Raw genomic sequence first — 27,716 nt, forward strand, 5'->3', positions numbered from 1 at the left:
TAGCCTCAATAAATACTGAGAGGCTCATTACTGGTAGACTGGCTGGTAGATGGTCAATTCTTTGGCTATTCCAGTGTACACTACTAGGTGCAAAATGGCCCTCAGTCCTGTGTGGCTCACTTTCAGTTCTGCAGTGATGGTTATAGAGGGACAGAAAAGAGAGCAAAGATGCTAAGATATAAAAAGTTTTAGACTACCTATAGCAGGGTTCTTAACCTTTTTTGTTTCATAAATAATCTTTGATGGCCACTAAGTGGTTCAGTGGACAGAGCATTGGGAATGAAGTCAGGAAGACTTTAGTTCAAATCTAGTCTCAGACACTTAGTAACTGTATGACCCTGGGTAAGTAATTTATCCTTCATCTAGATTTCCTCAACTGTAAAATGGAGAAAATAATAATAACAATCTCCCAGGATTGTTGAGGGAATCAGATGAGATGATATTTGTAAAACACTGAGCACAGTGCCTGGTATATAATAAGTGTTTAATAAATGCTCCTTCCCTTCCCTTCCCTTCCCTTCCCTTCCCTTCCCTTCCCTTCCCTTCCCTTCCCTTCCCTTCCCTTCCCTTCCCTTCCCTTCCCTTCCCCTTCCCTTCCCTTCCCTTCCCTTCCCTTCCCTTCCCTTCCCTTCCCTTCCCTTCCCTTCCCTTCCCTTCCCTTCCCTTCCCTTCCCTTCCCTTCCCTTCCCTTCCCTTCCCTTCCCCTTCCCTTCCCTTCCCTTCCCTTCCCTTCCCTTCCCTTCCCTTCCCTTCCCTTCCCTTCCCTTCCCTTCCCTTCCCTTCCCTTCCCTTCCCTTCCCTTCCCTTCCCTTCCCTTCCCTTCCCTGCCTTTCTCTTGCCTTTCCCTTGCCGTTCCCTTTCTTTCCTTTCCTTCCATGTTGAAACCTATAGACTCTTTAGAATAAGGTTTCTCTAAGGATTCTCTAAGTAAATCACCATCATCTGCAAAAAGTGATAATTTAGCTTCTTTGTTGCCTATTTTAATTCCTTCAATTTCTTTTTCTTCTCTTATTGCTACAGCCAACGTTTCTAGTACCAAATTGAATAGTAGGGGTGATAATGGGCATCCTTGTTTCACCCCTGATCTTATTGGGAATGCATCTAGCTTATCCCCATTACAAATAATGCTTGTTGATGGTTTTAGGTAGATACTATTTATAATTTTAAGGAAGGCTCCATTTATTCCTATGCTTTCTAGTGTTGTTAATAGGAATGGGTGTTGTATTTTGTCAAAGGCTTTTTCTGCATCTACTGAGATGATCATATGGTTTCTGCTAGTTTTGTTGTTGATATGGTCAATTATGCTAATCATTTTCCTAATATTGAACCAACCTTGCATTCCTGGAATAAATCCTACCTGGTCATAGTGTATTATTCTTGTGATAAGTTGCTGCAATCTTTTTGCTAATATTTTATTTAAAATTTTTGCATCAATATTCCTTAGGGAAATTGGTCTATAATTTTCTTTCTTTGTTTTGACTCTACCTGGTTTGGGTATTAGTACCATATTTGTGTCATAAAAAGAATTTGGTAGGACTCCTTCTTCACCTATTTTCCCAAATAGTCTACAAAGTATAGGAATTAATTGTTCTTTAAATGTTTGATAGAATTCACATGTAAAACCATCTGGCCCCGGAGATTTTTTTCCTAGGGAGTTCATTGATGGCATGCTCAATTTCTTTTTCTGAGATTGGGTTATTAAGAAATTTTACTTCCTTTTCTGTTAACCTGGGCAATTTATGTTTTTGTAGATTTTCACTCATATCTCTAAGGTTGTCAAATTTATGGGCATATAATTTGGCAAAATAATTCCTAATTATTGTTTTGATTTCCTCCTTATTAGAGGTGAACTCACCCTTTTCATTTTTGATACAGGTAATTTGATTTTCTTCTTTCTTTTTTTTTAATCAAATTGACCAAAGGTTTATCAATTTTATTGGTTTTTTACATAAAACCAGGTCATTGTTTTATTTATTAATTCAATAGTTTTCTTGATTTCAATTTTATTAATCTCTCCTTTGATTTTCAGTATTTCTAATTTGGTATTTAATTGGGGATTTTCAATTTGTTCTTTTTCTAGCTTTTTCAGTTGTACCCCCAAATCATTGATCTCCTTTTTCCGTATTTTATTCATGTAAGCATTTAGAGATATAAAACTTCCCCTAAGAACTGCTTTTGCTGCATCCCATAAGTTTTGGTATGTTGTCTCATTATTGTCATTCTCTTGAATGAAGTTATTAATTGTTTCTATGATTTGTTCTTTGGCCCACTCATTCTTTAGAATTAATTTTTAGCTTATTTTTCCATGGTTCTTTGTTAGAAATAATTCTTATTTCATCATGATCTGAAAAGTATGCTTTGACTACTTCTGCCTTTCTGCACTGGATTGTGAGGTTTTATGCCCTAGTACATGGTCAGTTATGGTCAATTTTTGAGTATGTGCCATGTACCACTGAGAAGAAGGTGTATTCCTATTTATCCCCATTTAGTTTTCTCCAGAGGTCTATCATATCTGCCTTTTCTAAAATTCTGTTCACTTCTTTAACTTCTTTGTTATTTATTTTGAGGTTAGATTTATCAAGTTCAGAAAGGGGAAGGTTTCAGTCTCCCAATATTATAGTTTTGCTGCTGTCTATTTCTTCCTGTAACTCCCTTAACCTCTCCTCTAAGAATTTGGATGCCATACCACTTGGTGCATAAATGTTAAACAATGGCATTGCTTCATTGTTTATGGTGCCTTTTAGCAGGATGTAGTGTCCTTCCTTATCTCTTTTAATTAAATCTATCTTTGCTTTTGCTTTGTCTGAGATTAGGATTGCTACCTCTGCTTTTTTTACTTTAGCTGAGGCACAACATATTTTACTCCAGCCTTTTACCTTTACTCTGTATGTATCCCCCTGTTTCAAATGTGTTTCTTGTAAACGGCATATTGTAGGATTATGGTTTTTAATCCATTCTGCTATCTGCTTCCATTATATGGAAGAGTTCATCCCATCCACATTCACAGTTATGATTTCTATCTGTGTCTTTTTCTCCATCCTATTTCCCTCTGTTTATGCTTTTATTTCTCCCTTTCCCCTTCCACTCCTCAACAAAGTTTTGCTTTTGACTGCCGCCTTCCTCAGTTTACCCTCCCTCTTTATTCCCCTCCCTTGTCTTACCATTTCGTTTCCCACTTGCTACTTCTTCCCTCCCTTCTGACCACCCCCTTCCTTTTTTCCCCCTTTCCCCTCCTACTTCCTGCAGGACAAGTTAGATTTCTAAACTTATCAGGGTATGTTATTCCCTTCTTGAACCAGATCAGATGACAGTAAAGCTCAAATACTGCTCTTCTCCCTCCCTTCTTTCCCTCTACTAAAATGTGTTTTTGTGCCTTTTCATTTGGTGTAATTTACCCGTTTCTACTGCCTCCTTACCTCTTCTCTCAAAGCCCTCCCTTTACATCTCTTAATTATGTTTTTTATCCTTATATCAGTTATTTTATACAGACATTCACAGTCTATGTGTATCTCTTTCAATTGTCATGATAGCTATACTATTCTCAAGATTGACATATATATGTATACATATAAAACTTACATAAGATGATATAATTCTATATAAAGATGCAAATAATTTGCCCTTATTGATTAATAAGGTTTGTGGGGGTTTTCCCCCCTGTTTACCTTTTTTTGTCTCTCTTGAGTTTTGTATTTGGAAATCAAATTTTCCATTGAGTTCTGGCCTTTTCATCAGGAAGGAATTCCCTTAAATGCATAAATGTATAAAATACCCAAGATAACAAAGGATGTTGGCATGGAAATTGGCATGGAAATACTTATTAAATTCAAAAAGTTCAAGGGCTCCAAGCTTAGAAACATTTCTAAGCACTAACTTAATTGTTAATACATCTTGACTAATGACCAAAAAGTTGACAACCTAGAAAGGAGCTGAATGATATTATTCGCATTCTCTCTTAAAAGCAATAAGAAGACATAATCAAGCTATAGTTAAATTGGAAGATGTTTCATAGGTTCTCCTTAATGAAGCAAATAAAAAAGTTAGCAGAGTTGTTATAGGGAAGGATAAAAAGTATGTTTGAAAACATTACTCATTTGAGAAACAGAGGACACCAAAGGCTTGTTGGCTACTCAGTAAACTCATGTTTATATGCCATTACTGCTTTCTTCCAGAAGAGACAAAAGGCTCTGGACATAGGAAGCACCCCTTCTTCCTCTTTATCCCCTAATTATTGGCTATATGAAAGAGAGGGCATTATTGATTATTAGTATGAGATTTGTTACTTAATCAGCTGCCTTTCTCATGATCTTTCAAATATCACTGCTAATGGCTCGGTAATAATATCTACCTGCTCTTTCAGGTGGATGTAGTTCATTTGGGCCAGGTGACTTGGATTCATCAAAGGCAGCAAGGTGCCAAACTCACTGGGACACAAGGAGGTGGCCATGGGTCTGTACAGCTGTGAGTAACGTGCAGAGGTGTAACTATAACTAGGAGATAATAAGAGAGGATCTTGTTGCCCTTAATGGATTCAAGTCACCTGGCCTAAATGAACTATATCCTCCTGAAAGAGCTGGCAGATATGACTACTGAGCCATTAGTAGTGATATTTGAAAAACAAATATGGAGGGGTGGCTAGGAGATTCAATGGATAGAATACTGGCCTTGAAGTCAGGAGGACCTGAATTCAAATCCAGCCTCAGACACTATCTGTGTGACCCTGGGCAAGTCACTTAACCCTGATTGCCTCCAAAAAGAAATAAACAAAAAAGAAATATTGTGGAAATTAGAGAGATACCGCAAGATTGGGAACAGGCAAATATTCTCCCAATTGTCAAGGAAAAAAAAGGAAAGTCAAAAAAGTATAGGGCAATGAGACTGATTTTTAGTCATGGGAAAATTCTAGAATGGACCATTAAAGACAGCTGGTGGACATCTAGAAAAGAAAGCAGTGATTACAAAAATCATCATCTTTTTATGTAGAAAACTAACTTAAGTTTCCTTTTTGCTTTTTTTGACAGGATTACTAAACCAAAGGTGAAGAGGATGCAGTGAATTTAGTTTATCTAGATTTTAGCTAAGCTTTTGATATAGTATATTATTCTTGTAGAGAGGATTGAGTGATAGTCAATAAACATTTATTAAATGCCTACTATGTGCTAGTTTTGTGTTAAGCTCTGGGGAAACATAATAATAATAAAGACAATCCATGCCCCAAACACCTTATAATTTGATGGATGAAGATAAGACACAATAGGAAGCTAAAAATGGAGAGAGACAGAAGAAGGTACTCAGCATAGGGTATGATCGAAAAATCCAAAGAAGTTTGAAAGCAATATAACTAGTGGGAAGTGAGGAGTTAACTATCTTGGGTCCCATTCTTAAATGAAAGTTTTGGAGCTCATAGCTCCAATCACAGGAGACAATCTGAAGGGCAGAGGGCACTGATGAGATGTGAGTGCCAAGACTGATTCCATTTTGCAAGGTAATGAGATTTCCCACTGATGAGGTTCCAGGGGTATGATGGCATGATAGAGATAAGGACTAGCAAAAATACAATTAAGTGTTTTCAGAACTCAGTGATAGAATAGTTTTTAAGAGTTCAAGGTTAATATAGAACTCTGGTGAAGTACATTAGGGATTTGTGCTTAACCCTGTGTTGTTTACTGCTTTTATCTATGACTTGTATAAAGGCATAGATGCTGTGATCACCAAATTTGCAGGTGACCCAAAGTTACCTTTGAGAAGCTAGGTGGCACAATGGCTAGAATGCCAGGCTTGGAGTCAGGAAGACTTATCTTTGTGTAGTTCAAATCTTGTCTCAGACACTTATTAGCCGTGTGATCCTGGGCAAGTCACTAACTCAATTTGCCTCAGTTTCCTCATCTGTAAAATGAGGTAGAGAAGGAAATGGCAAATCATTCCAATATCTTTGACAAAAACAAAACAAAGCCAAAATGGGGTCATGGAGAGTCAGAACTGATTGAATAAAATTCTTCCTTTCTTTTTTACTTTTCTCTTTTCCCTCTGAATTAAGTGGTTAATTAAAAATTCTCCTTCTTTTATCCCTTTTCAACTTCTATTGATTGCTATTTTCCCCCTTTGGTTGTACATTTTTCTAAAAAGAATTTCTTTATTTTGTTCCCCTCATCAATTCTTTTCTGTTTCTGTTTATTCTAAACTTTTATTCTTTGATGAATGGGTCTTGCATTTATTTGTTCCTTCTTGGTATTTTTGTTCTCCCCTTACACACTGTTTCTATTACATCTTGCTCTTAGAAGTATCTTTTCCTGACAAAGGTAATTAAAAAACAAACAAACAAACAAAAAACCATTGTTGAATGGTATGAACTTTCCTGTGTCTTAAATTGTTCTGTCCAATTCTAGTCCTTGCCTGCCTCATAATTATTTTCTTTCTAATTTTCCATGAAATCTTCTATTTTTGGTCCATGCTTTTCCTCCTAGTTGTCCCTAAGATCTTCAATTTCCCTTCTCCAGAGGAAAGATGTTTTATATGTAGTTGAAACATTCTCTCAAAGGAAATTGTCCCCTTGTGTACCAAATCTCTACTGATTAGGTCCATTTTAAGCTCCTCATTTCCCATTAAGGAATTTATCTCCCCCCACCATTGGTGGGTGAGCTCTACAATTCCCTCCTATAGCCCCTCTTTTTACTTGGAGATCATAAGAGTTATATTCCTTTCACAGTTTATCATGGAATTGATTGGTCCTATCACAATTCTCTTCTATTATCTACCTCCCTTCTTCCCTTTTATGCACCCTCCCTTTCTGCAATTTTGTCCTACAATATACCAGGTCTTATTCTCCAACACTTTATCTTATTTCTTTTAATTTTGCTTTTATCTTTATATACTTTTGTATACTTTTAGAAATAAATTTCTTAATGTTCCCTCTAGTTTATTTGAATTTTTATTTAACTCCATAGTTACATTTCTCATTTTTTTCCTTTTAGTAGTTTCTGGATATAGGGTGGTTTTTGATTACTAGTATTTTTCTTGGAAGTTATATTTGTGTGGTGTTAATGTGATTAAAGATCTTCCCCACCCATTAATCCCATTAATAGGTCTTAGGTGGAACTAGTTAAGGGAAGCTTGATTGGGAGAGGCTTGTTGTAGGAAGGCCCATACCTTTTTGATAATTAGGTCACAAGGGTTGTGAAGCCCTCTGGCTCTAAAAAGAGTAGCTATTCAGCTCTCTCTCAAAACGGTGGGAGGAGAGGATGCAGGCAAAAAGACAGCTAGGAGTTGTGAGTGAGTGTTTACTGGAAGGCCTCAGCAGAGGGGAAGGTTATGGGATAGCTTGGCTCCTTGTTGTGATATTGTGTTTTAAGTTCCTTGCTGTTATGATAAAGTGGGCTTAGTAGTTTTTGGATATAATTGCTGCTATGTTGAATTGGAGATATTGGTTTGGGGATTTGATTCTCTGGTGTCTGAATAAATGTTTTACTTCTGCCCTATAGATGGAGAGCCTTTTATATTCTGAGATACAGAACTATACAGGCATATTCACAGTCACCATCAATATTGTGACACTTGCCTTATTGATACAATTTACTTCTTCAATGTCATCCTCCACTGCTCTCCTTCACTGATCTCACACATTTTATTAGTTGCCTAATAGTGTAATTTCTTTCCCCACACCAAATCTCACATTAATATCTTCTCTTTACTCACACAGCCATCATTCTAGTTCAGGCTGTCTTGCTTGAACAATTGCAATAGCATTCTAGTTTTTGTCTCTGCGTCAAGTTTCTACCCACTCCAATTCATCTTCAACTCAGTTGCCCATGTTACCACTCTATTCAATAAACTCTAAGGACTAATAGCCTCTAGGATCAAATATAAAGTCCTCATAGCTCTTTATAACTTGACTCCTTTTATTTCCAAACTTCTTACATTTTTTTTCCCTCTCATGGTCTATTATGTAGCTATATCAGCCTGCTTATTATTCAGCATATAGAAACTACATCTCCTCTGTCCATGCCATTGCACTCACTGGCTGTTTTCCATTTTAGAATTGTCTCTTAGCTTAAATATTATCTTCTTTAGGAGGTCTTTCTCCGGCCTCTTCTTTACTCCTCTTTCCTTCCAAAGCTGCTATTGTTATCCTTCATATGATTACTTTCCATGTATTATGTATTTTTCTTGTATGTTCTGATTTCATATATGTGGTTTTTCTTCCATTAGAGAATAAGGTCCTTAAGGGAAAGGATTGTTTTTGGTTTTTACTTTGTGTCTCTAGTGCTAAACACAATGCTTGGCAAATAGTGAACACTCAATAAATGCTTATTGATGAGTTAATTGGTCTCTAACTATTTTTCCATCTTATACATTCTAGAATTATGAATAGTGAAAAAATGTGGTTGACAGAATTGTTACATAAGCATAAACTAAGAGATTAGAAGAAGACTGATCTTTGGAAGATAGTTCCAAATATGACACAAGAGGATGCAGGAAAAGAATATGTAGTGGCATCCCTTTAAGAAGATGCTGATGTAGCTAACACTTGCCTTAGGGACTCATCATGTAGTGTTCAGTTTTTGCTGTTATGTAGTAGTTATGTTTGCCAGGAAATGATCTGGCCCATGTTATGTCTCATGCTGTGTAAGATGAGTCATGTTAAAATTGGATTCTACTGAATTTGAGGATGAGGGTTCAGCTGTTCTTTTCACAATTATACTTTATTTTCTAGAAGTCTGGAAAATAAAATGTGTGGGCAGGAGATCCCTTCAAATAGAAGTTCTAATGATAAGGCAATAAGTATGAAGTTACAGGAGTAGCTATGGGCAAAGGATAGTAGACCGAGTTTGTCCAAGAAGTAAAGACACTTTAGGAAAAAAAATGAACAAACTATCAATGAACTCCCCAAGAAAAAATCACCAGGGCCAGATGAATTCACAAGTGAATTCTACTAAACATGTAAGAACAATAAACTATTTGGGAAAATAGATGGAGAAGGAGTCTTACCAAATTCCTTTTACAATATAAATATGTTGTTGATACCTAAACCAGGCAGAGCAAAAATAGGAAAAAAAACCCACTCAAGGCCAATTTTTCTAATGACTATTGATGCAAAAATTTCAAGTAAAATAATACCAAGTTGATTATAGCACTATATAACAAAGATCATACAACACAAAAGACAAATGGGATTCATACCAGAAATGCAGGACTGGTTAAATATTAGGAAAATTATCAGCATAATTGACTATATCAATAACAAAACCAACAGAAATCATATAATTATTTCAATACATGCAGAAAACATTTTTGACAAAAACAGCACCCATTCCTATTAAAACACTAGAATAATAAATTTACAATTTCATGTACAATAATCTTTTTTTTTCTTTCTAGTCTACTGTTATATAAATCTTGTTTTATTTCTTAAGTTTAGAATTAAAAAAAGGTTAAATGATCTATCTAGAGTCACAGAGCTGGTATTTGACAGAGTCAGGGCTTGAACCCAGGCTCTCCTGGTTGAGAATACCTGTTTGTATGTAAGTTCCTTGAGAGGAAAGATAGTCCCATTCTTTGCGTTTGTATCACTAGCACCTAGCATATGGTCTGGCCCATAACAGGCTCTTAATAAAACCTTGTTGACTGAAAAAAAACAAACAAACCATTACAGAGCATAGGAATAAATGGAGCTTACCTTAAAATGAAAAGTAATATTTATCAAAAACCATTAGCAAGCATTGTCTGTAATGGAGATAAGCTCTAAGCCTTCCCAATAAGATCAGGGGTGAAGAGAGGATGCCCATTATTACCTCTATTATTCAATATTGTACTAGAAATGCTAACTATAGTAGTAAGAGAAGAAAAAGGAATTGAAGGAATTCAAATAAGCAATGAGGAAACAAAACTATCACTCTTTGCACATGATATGATGTATATTTGGAGAATCCTAGAAACTCAACTAAAAAAGTAGTTGAAATAATTATCAACTTTAGCAAAGTTGCAGGATACAAAATAAACCCACATAAATCATCATTTCTGTATATTACTAACAAAGTCCAGCAGGAAGAAACAGAAAGAGAAACTCCATTTAAAGTAATTGTAGGCAATATAAAATACTTGGGAATCTACCTGCCAAGACAAACCAGGAACTACATGAACACAATTATAAAACATTTCACACAAATAAAGTTTGGTTGAAATAATCAGAATAAAATATTAATTGCTCATGACTAGGCTGAGCCAATGTGATAAAGATGACAATTCTACCTAAAGTAATATACTTATTCAGTACCATACAAATCAAGCTATCAAATATTATTTTATAGAGCTAGAGAAAATAATAACAGAATTCATCTGGAAGAACAAAAGGTCAAGAATATTAAGGGAATCAATGAAAAAAATATGACGGAGGGTGGATTAGCCATACCAGATCTCAAACTGTTTTATAAAACAATAATTATCAAAACAATCTGGTACTGGCTAAGAAATAGAGTGGTGGATCAACAGAATAGATTAGGTACACAATATATTGTAATAAATGACCGTAGTGAACTTGTGTTTGATAAACCCAAAGATCTAAGCTTTTGGAACAAAAACTCATTATTAGACAAAAACTGCTGGGAAAACTGGAAAATAATATGGCAGAAGCTAGGTACAGATCAACATCTCATACCATATACAAAGATAAGGTCAACATGCTACAGTATTTACATACAGAGGGCGATACTATAAGCAAATTAGGAGAACATGGAATAGTTTGTCTGTCAAATCTATGGGGAAGAGAAGAATTTAGGACCAAAGAAAACATAGAGAACATAATAAAATGTAAAGTGGATGATTTTGATTAAATAAAATTTTTAAAAAATTACACAAACAAAAGCATTGCAACTAAAATTAGAAGGAAAGCAGAATACTGGGGGAAATTTTTTATAGCAAGTGTCTCTGATAAAGGTCTCGTTTCTCAAATATATAGAGAACTGAGTCAAATTTATAAGAATAAAAGTCAATCCCCAATTGATAAATGGTCAAAGGATATGAACAGGTAGTTTTCAGACAAAGAAATAAAAGTATCTACTCATATGAAAAAATGTTCTAAATCAGTATTGATTAAAGAAATGCAAATTAAGACAACTCTGAGGTACTACCTGATGTCTATCAGATTGGCTAATATGACAAAAAAGGAAAATGATAAATGTTGGAGGGGATGTGTGAAAACTGGGACTCTAATGCACTGTTGGTGGAGTTGTGAACTGATCTGACCATCATGGAAAGAAATTTGGAACTATATTCAATGGGCTATAAAACTGTTCATACCCTTTGATCCAGAAATACCACTGATAGGTCTGTATCCCAAAGGAATTAAAAAAGAGGGAGAAGGGAGAACTTATATGTACAAAAGTATTTATAGCAGCTCTTTTTGTGGTGGCTAAGAACTGGAAATTGTGGGAATGCCCATCAATTGAAGAATAGCTGAACAAATTGTGGTATATGATTTTATTGGAATAATATTTTGCTATAAGAAAGCTTCTTGTACAAAATGACTAGCATGGAGATATTTTACATGATTGTACATGATCGTACTATATCAGATTGCTTACAGTCTCCAGCAGAGGTTGAGGAGAGGAAGGGAGGGATGGGATTTGGAATTCAAAACTTTAAAAGAAACAGTGAGTGTTAAAATTGTTTTTACATGTAAAAGGGGAAAATAAAATATTATTAAAAAAGTAAAGATACCACTTCAGACTATGGCTCTATTCTTGCCCTCAGTGGTGTGATACATTATCCAGTTGCTCCAACCCTGCAAAATATATTACTGATGGTGGAAAAATTGGAAACACCCCAGAACACCAGTACAGAAGATACACTTCTCCCTGATTCAGTGCACCTAACATTATTGCATCATAGATTTAGAGCCAGAAGGGACCCAGCTATTTAATCACTTCATTTTACAGATGAGGAAATTGAGGCCCAAGAGGTCCTCAGGACACATAAGGTTTAAATAGCAGAGCAAGGACTTAAGGCTAGGTCCTCTAGCTTCAAATCCAGGCCTCTCCCATGTACTACCCTGGCTCCTATTTTGATCAAAGGTTGCTACTGTTGACTGTAGTCTGCATCTAATCCAAGCATCATTTAATGATGCAGTCTTTTGTTTTCTATAGCTGGGTTGGCTTTTAACAAGATGACCAAGCTCAGCTTTATTAGGCACACGAATGAAATAAAACCTTCCAGATGAAGAGTAGAAATGTACTTTTCCTTCTTTTTTTCACTAATGTAGATTTTGCAGTGGAATGACCTGACAGTTTTACGTGTTTCTTCCTGTTTAGCATGGCAGTGAGGAATGGAATTTGGGCTTATTCTGTCTGAGCTAGGGTCCACCCTCCCCAGTTGAAGTCACTTTTTCTAAATAAAGTCAGATCTGAAATAAGTTTTTTTTTAAATTACCCCCAAAATGATGTTCTGTAGCTTTTTTTTCTCTTCATCTGTGATTTCTCTTTTCTTTAGAAATTATAGAAAAATTAAAACTCATTCAGTCACAGCTGGAATGTGCCTATGAAGATGTGAATGGAGGTGATACCAGTTTTTTTTTTCTGTGATTTACAGAATAGCAAAAATCTTTGAAGGACAGTAGGATTGCTAGAGACCAGTATGTAAAAGTTCCTTATTATTTCAAAAGAGAGAATGAAGAAAAGTAATAGGGTCACTGGGATCATAGATTTAATGGTCGAAGTCATGCTTTTCATTTTGCACATGTTGAAACTGTGGCTCGTAGAGTATCAGTATCACAGATAACACAAATTAGAAGTTGCAGAGCGGGGTTTTGGATCCAAGTTCCCTGGCTTGAGTTATAACACTCTTTCTATCTCACCTTGTCAGTGAATGTGGCAATTCTGTGTATCTCAGAACTCTGGTGATATATTCTCCCTAATTAGCAATAATTGAAATGAAGCTCTAATAATTCCATTTCCCATATAATTTGGGTGGTCCCTGGTATTGAAAGTGACCAGGCAATTTGAAAGAAGTAGTGGGATCCTGGCATAAGAGGCTGGCAGAGCTAGAGAAGATAACTTGAACCAGTTTCTGACCCTTCCTTTTCACTCTCAGGCTGAAGTATTTGACTGTGATGAAGGAAGCAGAAACTTGGGGAATTCTAGTGTGGTCATTATTTCAGTTAACAAGAACAAAATACATTATGACCAGAACAATATAAATGAAAAGACGACTAAAAGAAGCCTAGCTCAGCCTAACTGAAACAAACAAACAAACAATAAAGGTCTTCGACAATATAAAGACTTAGAATTCCCTCTTCTGGGCATAGAAGTGGATGTCTGTTAAGGAAGAATGTTGCCTTGGTGTGGTGTGGTCGGTGACCCTGTCATTTTTTCTTAACTGCCTCTCTTTGTTATGAAGAGCATTCCTTCAGGGAGGTAGAGGTAGGGAGGAATATATTCAGAAATGATCATATAAAAATGAAAGGAATCAATAATTAAAAAAAATACAACTAAAGTTTCTACATTGATAACTAATTCTAAATTAGAGTTCTAGGTCTGGAGTTCAACTCCATCCTCAGATACTTATTAGCTGTGTGACCTTGGGCAAGTCATTTAACCTCTGTTTGCCTTAGTTTCTTCATTTAAAAATGGGGATAATAATAGCATCCACTTCCTAGGATTTTTGTGAGGATCAAATGATATAATAATTACAAAACATTTAACATGATTTCTGGCACATAGTAAGTGCTTGTAAATGTTAGTTATTATTCGTGTTTGTTATTATTATTATTATGGAAAGACAAATCTAAAGTATCCTGAATGAATACACACTCACATATTACTAGTTTTATTTAAACATGGTAATTAATTAAGATGATAGCAAGAGGAATAACCTTTGACTATGTGTTTGTTTATGGACCATATGTCTATCATCCAAGCACAAATGTAGATAGGTTGGTAGAGGCTGATCGCCACCTTTCAGGCATCCTTCAGTTGGAACATCTGGGTTGAAGGATGCTTGTGCTCAGCATCAGAGGAAGGATCATACAACCCTTGCAAAATCACATTCCCCTATAGTATTAAATATTGCAGTGAAGACTCTTACTAGCTATACGGGACCCAAGTCACCCTATTTGCCTCAGTTTCACATCTGTAAAATGAGCTGGAGAATAAAGTGGCAAACTATTTCAATATCTTTGCCAAGAAAAACCTCAAAATGGGTCAGAAAGATTTGGACATGACTAAACAATGACTAAACAACCGTAGCAACGAAATATAGCTATGTATAGAAGGCTTTTAGTTTAGTTTTGTTTTTTCACATGAAACGGCACATCTATTATGTTCAGTTTGCTATTTCTTTCAAATACATAATGAAGTTATTACATAAATTTCTGTTTTCCCCTCTTCTTTTATGCAGAGCCTTCTTGCTATTTTTCTATGATGTCTGCAAGGAGAAGCAGTAAAAACAAAGACAAAATGGAGACAATCTTAGCCAAACAAATAGTCTGGTTGCTTTAGCTATAGTTCCTCACCTTTGGTAGATGATGCTGACTCCTCTCAGATTTATCATTGCAGAGTCTATAGAACACTAGTTTTTCCAGTAAGATCAGGGTTCAAAAAATCCCATCTCTGACATTTATTAGCTACATGACAATCAGCAAGTCATTTAACCTCTTTGAAACTTAGGCAACTGTTTAACATTATCTATTAAATTACCCTTATGAGTCTTAGAGAAATCTGAAAGGAAGGTGGTATGAGTGAATAGAATTCTGAGTTCAAACCCACCCTCTGACATTTACTAGCTATGGGATCTTGTGCAAGTCAATTAACCACTCAGTTTACCTCAGTTTCTTCATCTGTAAAAAGAGGATAATAATAATAGTCTCCTCCCAGGGTTGTTGTGAGGATGAAATGATAAAACACTTATAAAATATCTTGCAAATATTAATGCTTCCTATAAATGCTAGTTATTAAAATTACTAAATTTTAGATAATTATTAGAGGGAGTTCTCACAATGATGAAATTACAAATTCATCATTTGTTTTATTAGACTTGGCCTAACTTTTCTCTTTCCTTTTGTTGGTCTAGAGCTATGATTTCATTAAGGATAGAAACATTGTAGACAATCCCTCTGTTACTACCACTACCACTACTGCTACCACTACTACTACTACTACCACTACTACTACCTCTACTACTACTAGCTGACATTCATACACTGCTTTAAAATTTTCATAGTACTTCATTTACATTACACATCTGAGCCTCATAGCAACCCTGTTGCTATAATTATGATTCTCATTTGACAAACGACAAAATTGAAGCTCAGACAGATTAATTAAGCAACTCAGCCATGGCCATATATCAGCATGTGTCAGATGTGGGATGTGAACCCAAATCTTTCTGACTCCTCTAACCACTATACCACACTGGCTTGAATCTATGCAGGCCACGTCTCTAAGCAGCACAAAAAGCCTGTTTGTTCAAACCTCTCCACTCTGATCACAACTTGTAGTTAAGCCAGTCAACAATGGCCTGTCTATATGGCAGCTTAACTGGAAGACTGGAGGCTTCTGAGTCTCTGTGAATTGTGCTGACACATAGCTCTACTCCAGCTGATGGGTTCTGCCTAAAGTTATGGTTGGAACACTCCAGTAATGGTTCTTTCCTTGTTAGTGTAAACATGGCCTGAGGCAGAGATAGTCCTGCCAGAGCAGAAGCTAAGGCTGAAAGAATGGGCAGAGAGGAAGGAAAGTTCCCATTTCTACTCTCCTTTCCCTCCTTCCTGCAGCTTATGGTGCCATTTGGCCCATGAGACTCCATTTCATTTCCCCTATGAGGAAACAAGAACCTATTTAATTTCTTAACCAACTACTTAATAGTAACAGATTTTGTTTTGGTGATTTTAAAAAAAAAAACCTTAATTTTGGGACAACGGCATTTTTGGTTTTTATGAAAGGCAGCTTATAATTACTCACATTACTAGAAGGCAGTGGATAGAATAGTGGACCAAGAGTCAGGAAGATCTGAGTTCAAATTTTACCCCAGAAACTTCCTAGCTGTGTGGCCTTGGGCAAGTCATTAATTTCTACCCACCTCAGTTTCCTCATTTATAAAATGGGATTAATAATACCTTCCTCCTTGGGTTATTATGAAAATAAATGAGTACTATTTGAAAAATGCTTTGCAAGCCCTAAAGTGCTCAATAATTTGCAGCTATTGTTATCATTAGATAGAGAAGAGGGAAAGAAAATTACAGCTATATTTTATTGTACACAATCATGACACAGAGACAGTTTGTAGTATATGATAACTGGGAAGTGATTTTAAGATGTATTTTATCTTTTATTGTTACATCATGATCATTTCTAGATACCTTACCTTCATATTGAATCTTCCTTTTTAACAAAGGATATAGTCACATCTGATGATATTTACAATGCCCTGCTTCAATCAACTCCCACCTCTCTGAGGTATGTATGCTTCATTATTTTTTTCTCCAGGACCATCATTTTAAAAAATTGTATAGTTTGGCTCTCTTTTAGTGATCTTTTAACTTATATGATTATAGTCATTGTATGTACGTGTGTGTATACTCACATATCTGTATATACAAATATTCAAATATGTATATAGACATACATATTTGTATATGATTATGCTGCTTTTTATCCTGAAAGTTTTAGTGTAGCTTTAAGCTTTAATAGTTTTCATGGTTAGTAGCTTAAAATTACAATAAGACTTTTGTAACACCTTGTACTTCACACACACACACACACACACACGGTTCTACTTATTTTATCCTGTATCAGTTCACATGAGTCTTTTCATAAAGCAGAGAACTAATTTGACATGCATTCACTAAAAATGCAATATTTTTAAGGTCCTACAGCTCTATTGTTTCAGTAAAAATCCTATCTCTTCCTCCAACTGATTAGTTATTGCATTGGGATTAAAAGATGATTCAGGAAGTGGGATCCCTTATTCATTTTTTACTGCCTTTGAACAATTTATTCTGCAGTCTCTGTATTTTCATCCTGTCAGCCCAGATCAGCCTATTTTATTTAAAAGAGCAGTGGTCTCCACACATTTCTAGAAAGTAGAAGATTCTGATGATCAAAAGAGAGTAGCATGTGACTCTCCGTAGAATATTGGAGAATGGGCTTCATAGAAATTAGTCAATTTCTCAGGCCACTATGTTCTTTTCTGTGAAAAACTACTGGTGACTGGTTTTTTTTAGACTGTTAAGCTAATGTGTTAAGCATAAAAAAACCTGAGCTACTTTGCATTTATATGTTAATGCTTACTTTGAATGCTATTTATAGTTTTATTTGTCCAACAACATGTGCTTTCATTTTCAATATGGCTTTTAAAGTTTGCCAGTTGGTGAATGCGATTAGTATTATTTTTATTATAGCCATCCATAGGCTTGCCCCTAGAACTTTAAAAATAGTAGCAACAGCTTATCTGGGGACCGAATCTGCTAGTGCCACTATAAATTGAGGGACAGTCCAAAGGGGGACACATATACACAGATGTATATGTGCATATTCAAAGAGGTGTGTATATTTATGTATGTATGTATATGAACATACCTTTTCTATACCTTTTCTCAGAGACTTAATGGGACCTTAGAGGCCATCTACACCAGTCCCTTCAGTTTGCAGATAAGAAACCTGAGACCAAAAGTGTTAAGTGAGGTTACTTGCATATGTAAGTAACAGATCTGGTGTTAGGACCCAGATGCTCTGACTCCAAACAGAGCCATTTTCCATTGTATTACACTGTTCTTCTCTCTCTCTCTCTCTCTCTCTCTCTCTCTCTCTCTCTCTGTCTTTCTCTTTCGTCTCTGAATAGATTGATAGCTATAGATATGCATATATAGATAGAAGTATATCTCTATACACATTCATAAATATATAGATCTATGTACGTATACATGCATATATAGATATGTATCTCTATATCTCTATTTTTTCTCTTTTCATATTTTTTTCTTTTTCTTTATCCAATTGTGGAGATTCTCTTGGTCAGTCAACCACATTTATTGAGACAGTACTGTGTGTAGAGGGGCAGCAAGACAGTTCAGTGGATAGAGCACTAGACTTTGAGTCAGGAAGCCCTGAGTTCAAATGTGGCCTAGATACTTACTAGCTGTGTGACCCTGGGGAAATCACTTAACCTCTATTTGCCTTAATGTACTGGAAAAGGAAATGACAAACCACTCCAAGTATACTTGCCAAGAAAAACTCATGGACAGTATTGGTGTGCTGTGGTCCACAGGATCAGGAAGAATCAGACATGACAACCACAACAACTGTGTGTAGATTAATAATACTAGTTACATGTACAAAGGCCTGAGAAATTTTTGATTTCAGTGGTGGGGGAATTCCAGAGGTTGGAACTTTTTCCATTGTAGCAGAGTACATTAAGGTAAGTCTGCACCTTATGTTACTATCTCAGGTAGTTGCATGAGGGGCATTTAGAAATTAAACAACTTATTCAAGGTCACAGAAGTCCTGGAGGCAGTATCTGAACCCCAAATTTATTCTAATTTTTACTTTCCTTATTACCTGGGTACATCTCACCCCAGAATATCCTCCTAAAAGGCCAAGCTCCTTCCTCTTGAGGCCTCCATTTTGAGGATAGGCTGGAGCCCACCATGCTTCATTCCTTTTTCAGCTGGGATTCTGACTTTCCAGACTTAGCCACCATTATTTTCCCCTATTCCCCATGCTTTTATTCTCCCCATCCCCACCCTGCTTTTCACAGAATAAGTACATAATGTTTGCTGCCTGCCTGCCTCGAAGTCCAGAACTCTAGCTCTTATTCCAACCTGCTTAATGATTATTCATTTGGCATATATTATTTCATTAGGCAATTTGAGTTTTACTTCATGACTCTAAATATCACAAAAGCGCTATAAGTGGTCTTGACATTTGCTTTGTTTTTAATTTTTCTTCTTAATGCGGAAGAAAAAGAAAATTCAAACCATTGTAACAAATATGTATATATAGATACACTATATGCATATATATATATATGTATAGTTAAAAAAAACAAATTCCCTTATTAGCCATGTCAACAAATGCATCTCATTTTATGTATTAGTCTATCATCTCTCCTCCAGAAGTTGGGTAGCATGGTTTGTCCTTGTTGGTGGACCTATTCTTGAAGATATTTTAGCTTGGTGGACCTACCACAGGTCAAACTCCACTGCCATAGCTGTTGAAATCACAAAGTCACTTACAGGCCATGATGACACATCAGAAGAGGCCTACAAGATAAGTACTAGGGTGCTCCAAGTCAAACATTTATGAATTGCACTCAGTGTGTTCTTTGGGAATCCCAAGAGCATTTCAGACTCTCAGTACAGTATGAAATTTCACTGTTTCTCAAAACAGGTTTCCTAGTATGAAAATTCCTCATACATTTTAACATTTTATTCTCTCTGAAAATTGAATAACACATTTCTCCCTGGAGAGAGTCTCTGGCTCTTCAGGAATCTGAAGGAGTGAATTTTACATTTGAATTTTTAGCAGGAGTACCCCAATCCATTTAACTCCCACAGATAATATCTGGGAAAACTCTATTCTACCAGGTGAATGTTTTAAATCCTCTCTGAAGGAAAGAAAACCCAGAATATAGAGCAGAATTGTCATCATTCTATACAACTGAGATGTGTGTGTGTGTGTGTGTGTGTGTGTGTGCGTGTGTGCATGTGTGGGGGGAGAGAGAGAGAGAGAGAGAGAGACAGAGAGAGAGAAAGAGAAAGAGAACCTGCTGAGCTTGGAGTCAGAAAGCCCTGAGTTCAAATCTGGCCTGACACTTAACTAGTGTGATCTGGAAAGTCACTTAACCTTGTTTGCCTCAGTTTCCTCATCTGTAAAATGAACTGGAGAAGGAAATGGCAAACTACTCTAGTATCTTTTCCAAGAAAACCCCCAAAGGGGTCACAAATAGTCAGACATGACTGAAAAATGACTAAATAACACATAAATAGATAGATACAGACATAGATATATGTGTGTATTCATATATATATTTGTGGGATTCTCTCCTCCAAAGTAATATTGGAGAAAAATTGCAGTGGTGATTTATGGAACATGCACGTTTCCAATCCTGCATTTCCTTGATGATGTGCTATACTCTTGAAGACAGAGCATTCTTGGAAATATGCTATAGACTGCTTGCACCCTCTTTGTGTCTATCTCTTCATTATCTTTTGGGTCATTCATAATGATTATTTGAGGATTATGATGTTCCTAGATTAACAACCGTCCCAGATAAAAGGGAGAACATCTATATTAAAAAGATGGCATTTAGAGTCAGGTAATTAGTAAGGAAGCAAGCACTTATTAATTGTCTTCTATGTACCAGGCACTGTGCTAAGCCCTTTACAAAATATTGTCTCATTTGCTCTTCACAACAGTTTCAGGAGGTAGGTGTTACTATTATCCTAACTTTGCAATTGAGGAGACTGGAGCAGAGAGAAGCTAAGTGACTAGCCTAGGGTCATGAACTAGCAAGTGTTTGAGGCCAGATTTAAACTCCAGTCTTCTTGACCCTAGGCCCAGTGCTCCATCCACTGTGCTGCCTGGCTGGTAGGCAGCATCTGGGTATTGTTGAAAGCTCTAAATTCCCAAATGCCATACTGCCTGCTATTATCTTCCTGTTCCACTCTACATCCAACCCATTGTCCATTCGCATTACTTATCCCAAATATAAAAATTACAGAGTGTTACAAAAATCTTAGTGCAATTTTAAGCTACCAAAACTTTAAACTGCCCCAGGACTTTTAGGACACCCTGCATTTATCAGCTCAGTGAAACAGCTACTTAGTCTAGTTTGTACCATAGCAGCTAGGTGGCGTAATGGTTAGAGACTCATCTTCCTGAGTTCAAATCTAGCCTCAGACACTTACTAGCTGTGTGACACTGGAAAAGTTGCATTCCAGCGTTCCTTAGTTTCCTCATCTGTAAAATGAGCTGGAGAAGGAAATGGCAAACTGCCCCAGTATCTTTGCCAAGAAAACCCCAAAATAGGTGATGGAGAGTTGGACACAACTAAACAACAACAAGAGTGCCATAGCATTTTTCTTCCATTTTTTTTCCTGTAGGGGTTTTCAGGGTTATCTCTTTTAATTATTTGTTCATTTGCTGAGGAGACTCTGTGATATCCTGGGGTTGATATAATCAGCACATTATTACTCATAATCACACCCTTGGGACATTTCTAGTCACCTTAGTTTGCCATACATCTCCCTAGTTCATGCCTCATCTGTATCCCTAAATAAATGACCTCAGTGTTTAGAGATACAAATGAAGCCAGCCCCCATCTCAAACACATTTTCTAAAAAGAAAGAAAGAAAGAAAGGGCAGAAAGAAAATTAACAAAATAATAAGTGCCGGAATGAAAGCCCCCCCCTCCCCCCCCCCCGCCTTTTCTGAATATAGAATCAGAAGGTACAAATTAAATGACAAAGAAATTTGACTTTTCTACATTTAAGCAAACTTGACTGATTTCTAAGTTCCCTCTTTTACACATATATTTCACCTACATACATGCACATGCATGCACACACAGACACACACACACACACAAACACACCCCTTCCATGTCTGATCTACCTAAAATGGTTTAGCTATGCAATCTGAAACTAACTTCTTATCCAGCATCAGGACTATATGATTCTTTTAAGTCAATTTGAAGCTCAGACAGCAGTTTTCTTGAGATCAGAAAGCATATTTACCATTATGTAATGGAGAATCACAGTGAATCAAAATAGACAGTACTCTGGACCTCAAAATCATGCCCCTCCTACTGCCACATCATCCTGAAATTTTCCTCGGTGCCCAATACCTTTTCATCCTGGAATATCTTTCTGTTCATAGAACCATTCACCATTGAATAATGTTCCATAATGTCCCTGCTTCTCCCATTGGTGAATTCATGCTGGGGTATCTATTTTGTGAAAGGGCTGAGGCTGGCCTACCTTCATTCTCTGATTCCTGACTTCCTCTGGATTTTAAAATCATGCCTTTGTGAAGGGTACCTTCAACTCCTCACATTTTCTTACCCCATCCTCCCCCACTTTCGGCTGGCTTCTGTGTGTTGTCTTCCCTTATTAGAATGTTAGAGTGTAAGCTCCTTGAGGACAGGGACTGTCTTTGTTTTCCCCCATTTGTATCCCCAGTACTTAGCACAGTGCCTGACACAAACCATAATAAGCACTTAATAAATTCTTCCTTTGTTCCTTCATTTCTTTCTTCCTCTTTTCTGTGAAAAGGATTTGAGACGCCCCCTAGCCCAACCCATACCTGAACATTATTCTCCCCTACAGTATTGCTAACGCATTGTCATTTTTCTTTTGCTTAGTGACCTCAAGTGAGGAAACCACTACCTCCTGAAGCACTTCATTCCACTTGCGGGCAGTTTTGACTGTTAGGAAGGTCTTTCTTGCATCAAACTTTAAACTACCTGTCTTCAGCTTCTAGCCACTGGTCATAGTTTTTCACTCTGGGACCCAGTAGAACCTGCAAAAGTTTTCATCCTCATCATAGTCTTTCAAATAATTGAAGACTGCTAAAATGCATCTTTCCATCCCCTAGTTTTCTCTTAAGTAGGCTATTATCCACCTGTCTCTTCATCTGATACTCACATAGTATGTTCTCTAGACTTTCTCTCATCCTGGGAGTGTTTAAATTAATCTATGCACTTCCTAAAACATGTCATTTCAATCTGAATATATTACTCTATTTATGGCATGACTATAATTGTTTCTCATTCTGGACACTATACCTCTTTTCATCGTAGTTCAAAATAACATAAATCTTTTTAAAATTATATTTAAAGTTTTTTAACATTCATTTTTTAAAAAAATTTTGAGTTCCAAATTCTCTTTCTCCCATCACTCCCTCACCTCTTGAGAAGGCAAGCGATTGATAATGCATGTGAAGTCTCGCAAAATATGTTTGCACATTACCCATGTTGCCAAACACGCACACAGACACACAGACAACACATACGCACGCACAATAAGAAAAATAAAGTGAAAAAAATTTGCTGCAATTGGCACTCAGAGTTCATCACTTCTTTCTCTGGAGGTAGGTAGTATTTTTCATCATGGGGCCTTTGGAATTATCTTGGATCATTGTCTTGATCAGAGTAGCTAAGTCTTTCACAGTTGATTATTGTTACAATATTGTTATTATGGTATACAATGTTTTCCTTGTTCTGCTCACTTTATTTTGCATCAGTTCATATTAAGATTTCCTGGATTTTTCTGAAACCATCCTGTTTGTCATTTCTTAAAGCACAATAGTATTCTATCACAATCATATACCACAATAACAGGTTATTCTACATTTAATGAGGTTCCACCCAATTCCCAGTCTTGGCCACCACAAAAAGAACTGCTATAAATATTCTTGTATAAATAGGTCCTTCTCCTTTTTTCTTTGATCTCTTTGGGATACAGACCTAGTCATGGTATTGTTGGGTCAAAGAATATACAAAATTGTATAGCCCTTTAGGTGTTGTTCCAAATTGTTCTACAGAATGTGTGGACCACTTTACAACTCAATCAATAGGGCACAAATGTCCCAATTTTTTTTCATATCCCCTCCAGCATTTGTCATTTTGTTTTTCTGTCATGTTAGCCAATATAAGTGTGAGATAGTATCTCAGAGTTGTTTTAATTTTCATTTCTCTAATCAATAGTGGTATAGAGTATTTTTTCATGTGACTATTTATAGCTTTGATTTTTTCTTCTGAAAACTGCCTGTTCATATGCTTTGACCATTTAGCAATTGGAAAATGACTTTTATTCTTATAAATTTGGCTCATTTCCCTTTATATTTAAAAATGAAGGCTTTATCAGAGAGACTTGCTGCAAAATTTTTGTCTCCTACCTTCCTTATAATTTTGCCTGCATTAATTTTGTTTGTGCAAAAACTTTTTAATTTTATGTAATCAAAGTTATCCGTTTTACTTCTTGTTATTCTCTTTATTTCTTGTTAGGTCTTCTCCTAATATATCTAAAAGGTAAATTTTTCCATGTTCCTCTAATTTACCATATGTGTCTACACACACACACACACATTACACACACATCATCATCATCTTTTATTTCTTTTTTTCTTGGAGGGGGGAAGGCAGGGCAATTGGGGTCAAGTGACTTGCCCAAGGTCACACAGCTAGTAAGTGTGTCAAGTATCTGAGGCTGGATTTGAACTCATATCCTCCTGACTCCAGGGCCAGTGCTCTACTCCCTGCACCACCTAGCTGCCCATCATCTTTTATTTTCAAATCATTTATCTATTTTGTTTTTATTTTGGTATATGGTGTGAGATGATGTTGGCCTATGCTTTATTATTGCTCAGTCATTCAATCATGTTCAACTCTTCCTGACCCTGTGGATCATGCTGTCCATGAGGTTTTCTTGGCAAAGATATTGGAGTGGTTTGCCATTTCCTTCTCCAGTGGATTCAAGCAAACAGAGGTTAAATGACTTGCTCAGGGTCATACAGCTAAACATCTTAGGTTGGGTCTTCCTGACTCTAGGCCCAGTGTTTTCTCTCTATTCACTGAGTTACCTAGGTGTCTCCTGGTCTATACCTAGTTTCTTCCAAAGTACTCTCTAGTTTTCCCAGCAATTTTGGTCAAAGGGTAAGTTATTGTTCTCAAAGCTTGGGTCTTTGGGTTTATCAAACCCTAAATTACTGTGGTGATTTACCCCTGTGGATTGTGTACCTAATCTATTACAGAAAATCACAAAAATATATGTATATGTGTTTTATTTTTACACTGCAATGAAATACAAACTCATATTAAAACCAGACAACCTAAGTTATATTTCTGGCTCTACCATTAACCAGTTGTGTACACTTGCATAAGTCATATAAATTCTGTTTCATCATCTATTAATGGGGATATTAATACCTAAAAGGGATTCCAAAGTAACTAATATCCTCATTCAATACACCATCATGGAATGGAAGTGGTCATGAATTTTTGAAGGCTGTGTCAGTAGAGTATGGACTCTAGCAGGTTCTACTGAGTTCAAACAAACAAACAAACAAAACAAACAAACAACATTCTGTGCAGGCCCTGCAGTAATTTATGCTTGTCTGCTGAAAACTAGTCTAAGTGTGGAAAGATTCATCATTAATGGTGCCTTAAGCAGCATATAACTGCCCAATTATGTTACAACTCTATTTTCCCTCTGTGACAATAAGCATGCACAAGTTTGTTTCTATAGTAATCTGAAACCTTCATGATCATATGCACAATGATTTTGTTAGTTGTACAAGAATTACATCAGAATCTGCTTCTAAGTGTAATGTGCTTTTACAGTTTCTTAACCTGTCATCAAATTGTTTCCAAACTACAACAAGGGCTTAACATTCAAACACAAACCAGTTCCCAATGGATAGTCACATTCATATGCATGCCCTAATTTGCTCTCTGTACATTATATCAGAGTAGTTTCCTCCTTCCCTGCTGTTATTCTGCATTCACATCTCATTAGCTGTGAAATCACATGAACAACACATATAAATATTTTCATTTTTGCAGTACAAATGCCAGGCTATTTGAAAACCATGATTGCTGGACATGTATATAATAACTCATATTGAAATCACTAATTTATTTTCATTTTAAATAAAAACACAGAATTAAATTTAATGCAGAACCAGATTTAAGACTGTATTTGGTGTTGAACTAAACATTGCAAACTTCTGCTAAAATTAAATATTTTAAAAAGCTTATATATGAACATTATATTATATGATACTTCCTCCAGGTTGTAACTTAATTCATTAGATGTTATTCATATTCGATAAAATTTGTAAAACAAAGACATGCACTGTGAAAACTTGCAAAAATAGTAAGCATATGAGGTCTTGTTGGATTGCTTCTTTTAATTCTTATAGTATGTTCCAGATCTCATAATTATATTTATTTTATAATTATAGTTTTATAATTTTATATTTAGGTTTCGTAGTTATAGGTATAAAATTCTATATTTTATAATTTATAATAATATAATAATATAAATAATAACATGCACTACATAAATTCATATATAATATAAATTTTAATTTAGTTTTTTTTGGGCAAAAATTATTTGCAATTATTGTAAGTACTTAAAATTAAATCTTAAAGAACAGTATGAGTAATATAGTAAATTACCCTGGGAATCCACAAAATTTTTCTTGTTATTTATTTTTGAAAGGGGTACATGGAACACAATACATTAGGAACCACTGGGCTACCTATTTGGATATTTGGTACACCCACAGAAAGCTGGAAACCTGGGTTTCAACCTTGATCATTCCCCTAAAGTAATATGAACTTAAGCCTTTTATTTAACCTCTTTCTTGGCTTTAGTTTTCTCATCTAGATGAACTCAAAAGTCCTTTTTAGCTTTAAACATCTTATGTTTCTTTTGTGTTACAATAATGAAATATACCTTTATTCATATCATAGTTTTTACTTCTAAATGTAGTAAATTCTTCTGATTCACAGATTCATTTTAATGGAACATTTGTTAACTGTTGATCAAAATATTGAAAAGGAGGCTATTTCATTTTGAATAAATGAAACATCATCTTTTCTTATCCAAAAAATAAACCTCTTGTTTCTGATATGCAATATTTAATGAGTAAAATATGTTACATGTGAGTTCTGGTCTTTGATGTCCTAACCTACAAACATACCTAAATTCTTAGAAAAGAGTAGGTTTTTCTAATTTCTACTTTTCTATTTTAGGTGGAGAAGCTAAGACATAAAGGAAAACTAATAAATCATTCCATGCCTTAGAAGGCTCATGAACAGAGTCAGGGAAATGGTCTTTTGGATTTTAGTTGTGGTTTGACCACTCCTCTCTTTTTGTGTAGAAACATTTTTGGCAACTCACTCTCTTTCACTCCTGGACTTTTAGTTTATTTCTTTCAACAAAATCATCAAATTTCTTTTTTTCTGGCTCAAATCTCTTGTCTTCTGATTTAGAAGGTGCTTTTTCTAGAAGAAACATCTATAGTCTGTGCAGTCACTTCATTGTGGTAGAGTTCCTTTGGAAAAGTTTCTGGAATAAAAGCTTTGGAAACCTCCACTGGAATGGAATCCATTTCTCTTTAGCAAAAGAACAGAAACTTCAAGGTCTGTGATCTCCTGGTAGATTAGCAGTGTCCAAAAGAACTTGTTAATAAATGCTTATGTGTAAGAAAGAATGAGGAAACTTAGGGTAAGTGAAACTCCTTATCTCAAAAAAAGTTAGTTTTTGGTTTTATAAAAAGTGAATTTAGAGCAGAAAAACCAAAAAAAAGATTTCAAAGTTGTCTGTCTTGTTGTCTTTCATCTTGGCTCCCATTGCCCTTTTCTTTTGTCTTTGGGAAATTAAGGGAAGGCATAAATTCTGGTGAAATGCACACCCATATGTTGTTATTTACAGTATCAGCAGGATGTTTAATGACAGAACCATAAGATTGGTAGTTTATACCTTACAGGAAAAGTTTTTAGACTTTTGGGGTGTTTAAGACCCCTTTGGTAGCCTGGTAAGTCTGTGGAACTCTTCCTAATATTGTGTTTCTTTTTTTTTTTAAATTCAAAGTTCAAGGAAATGCTTAATTTAAGTTAAAGTTCAGTGAATATTTTTTTTTTCTCATCCAAGTTCATGGGACTCCTGAAATCTCTCAGAGATGCCAGGTTAAGAGCTCTTGATTTAGAATACATGCATAGAA

Source organism: Trichosurus vulpecula, chromosome 7 (assembly GCF_011100635.1).
Source record: "Trichosurus vulpecula isolate mTriVul1 chromosome 7, mTriVul1.pri, whole genome shotgun sequence".
NCBI classification, from domain to species: domain Eukaryota; kingdom Metazoa; phylum Chordata; class Mammalia; order Diprotodontia; family Phalangeridae; genus Trichosurus; species Trichosurus vulpecula.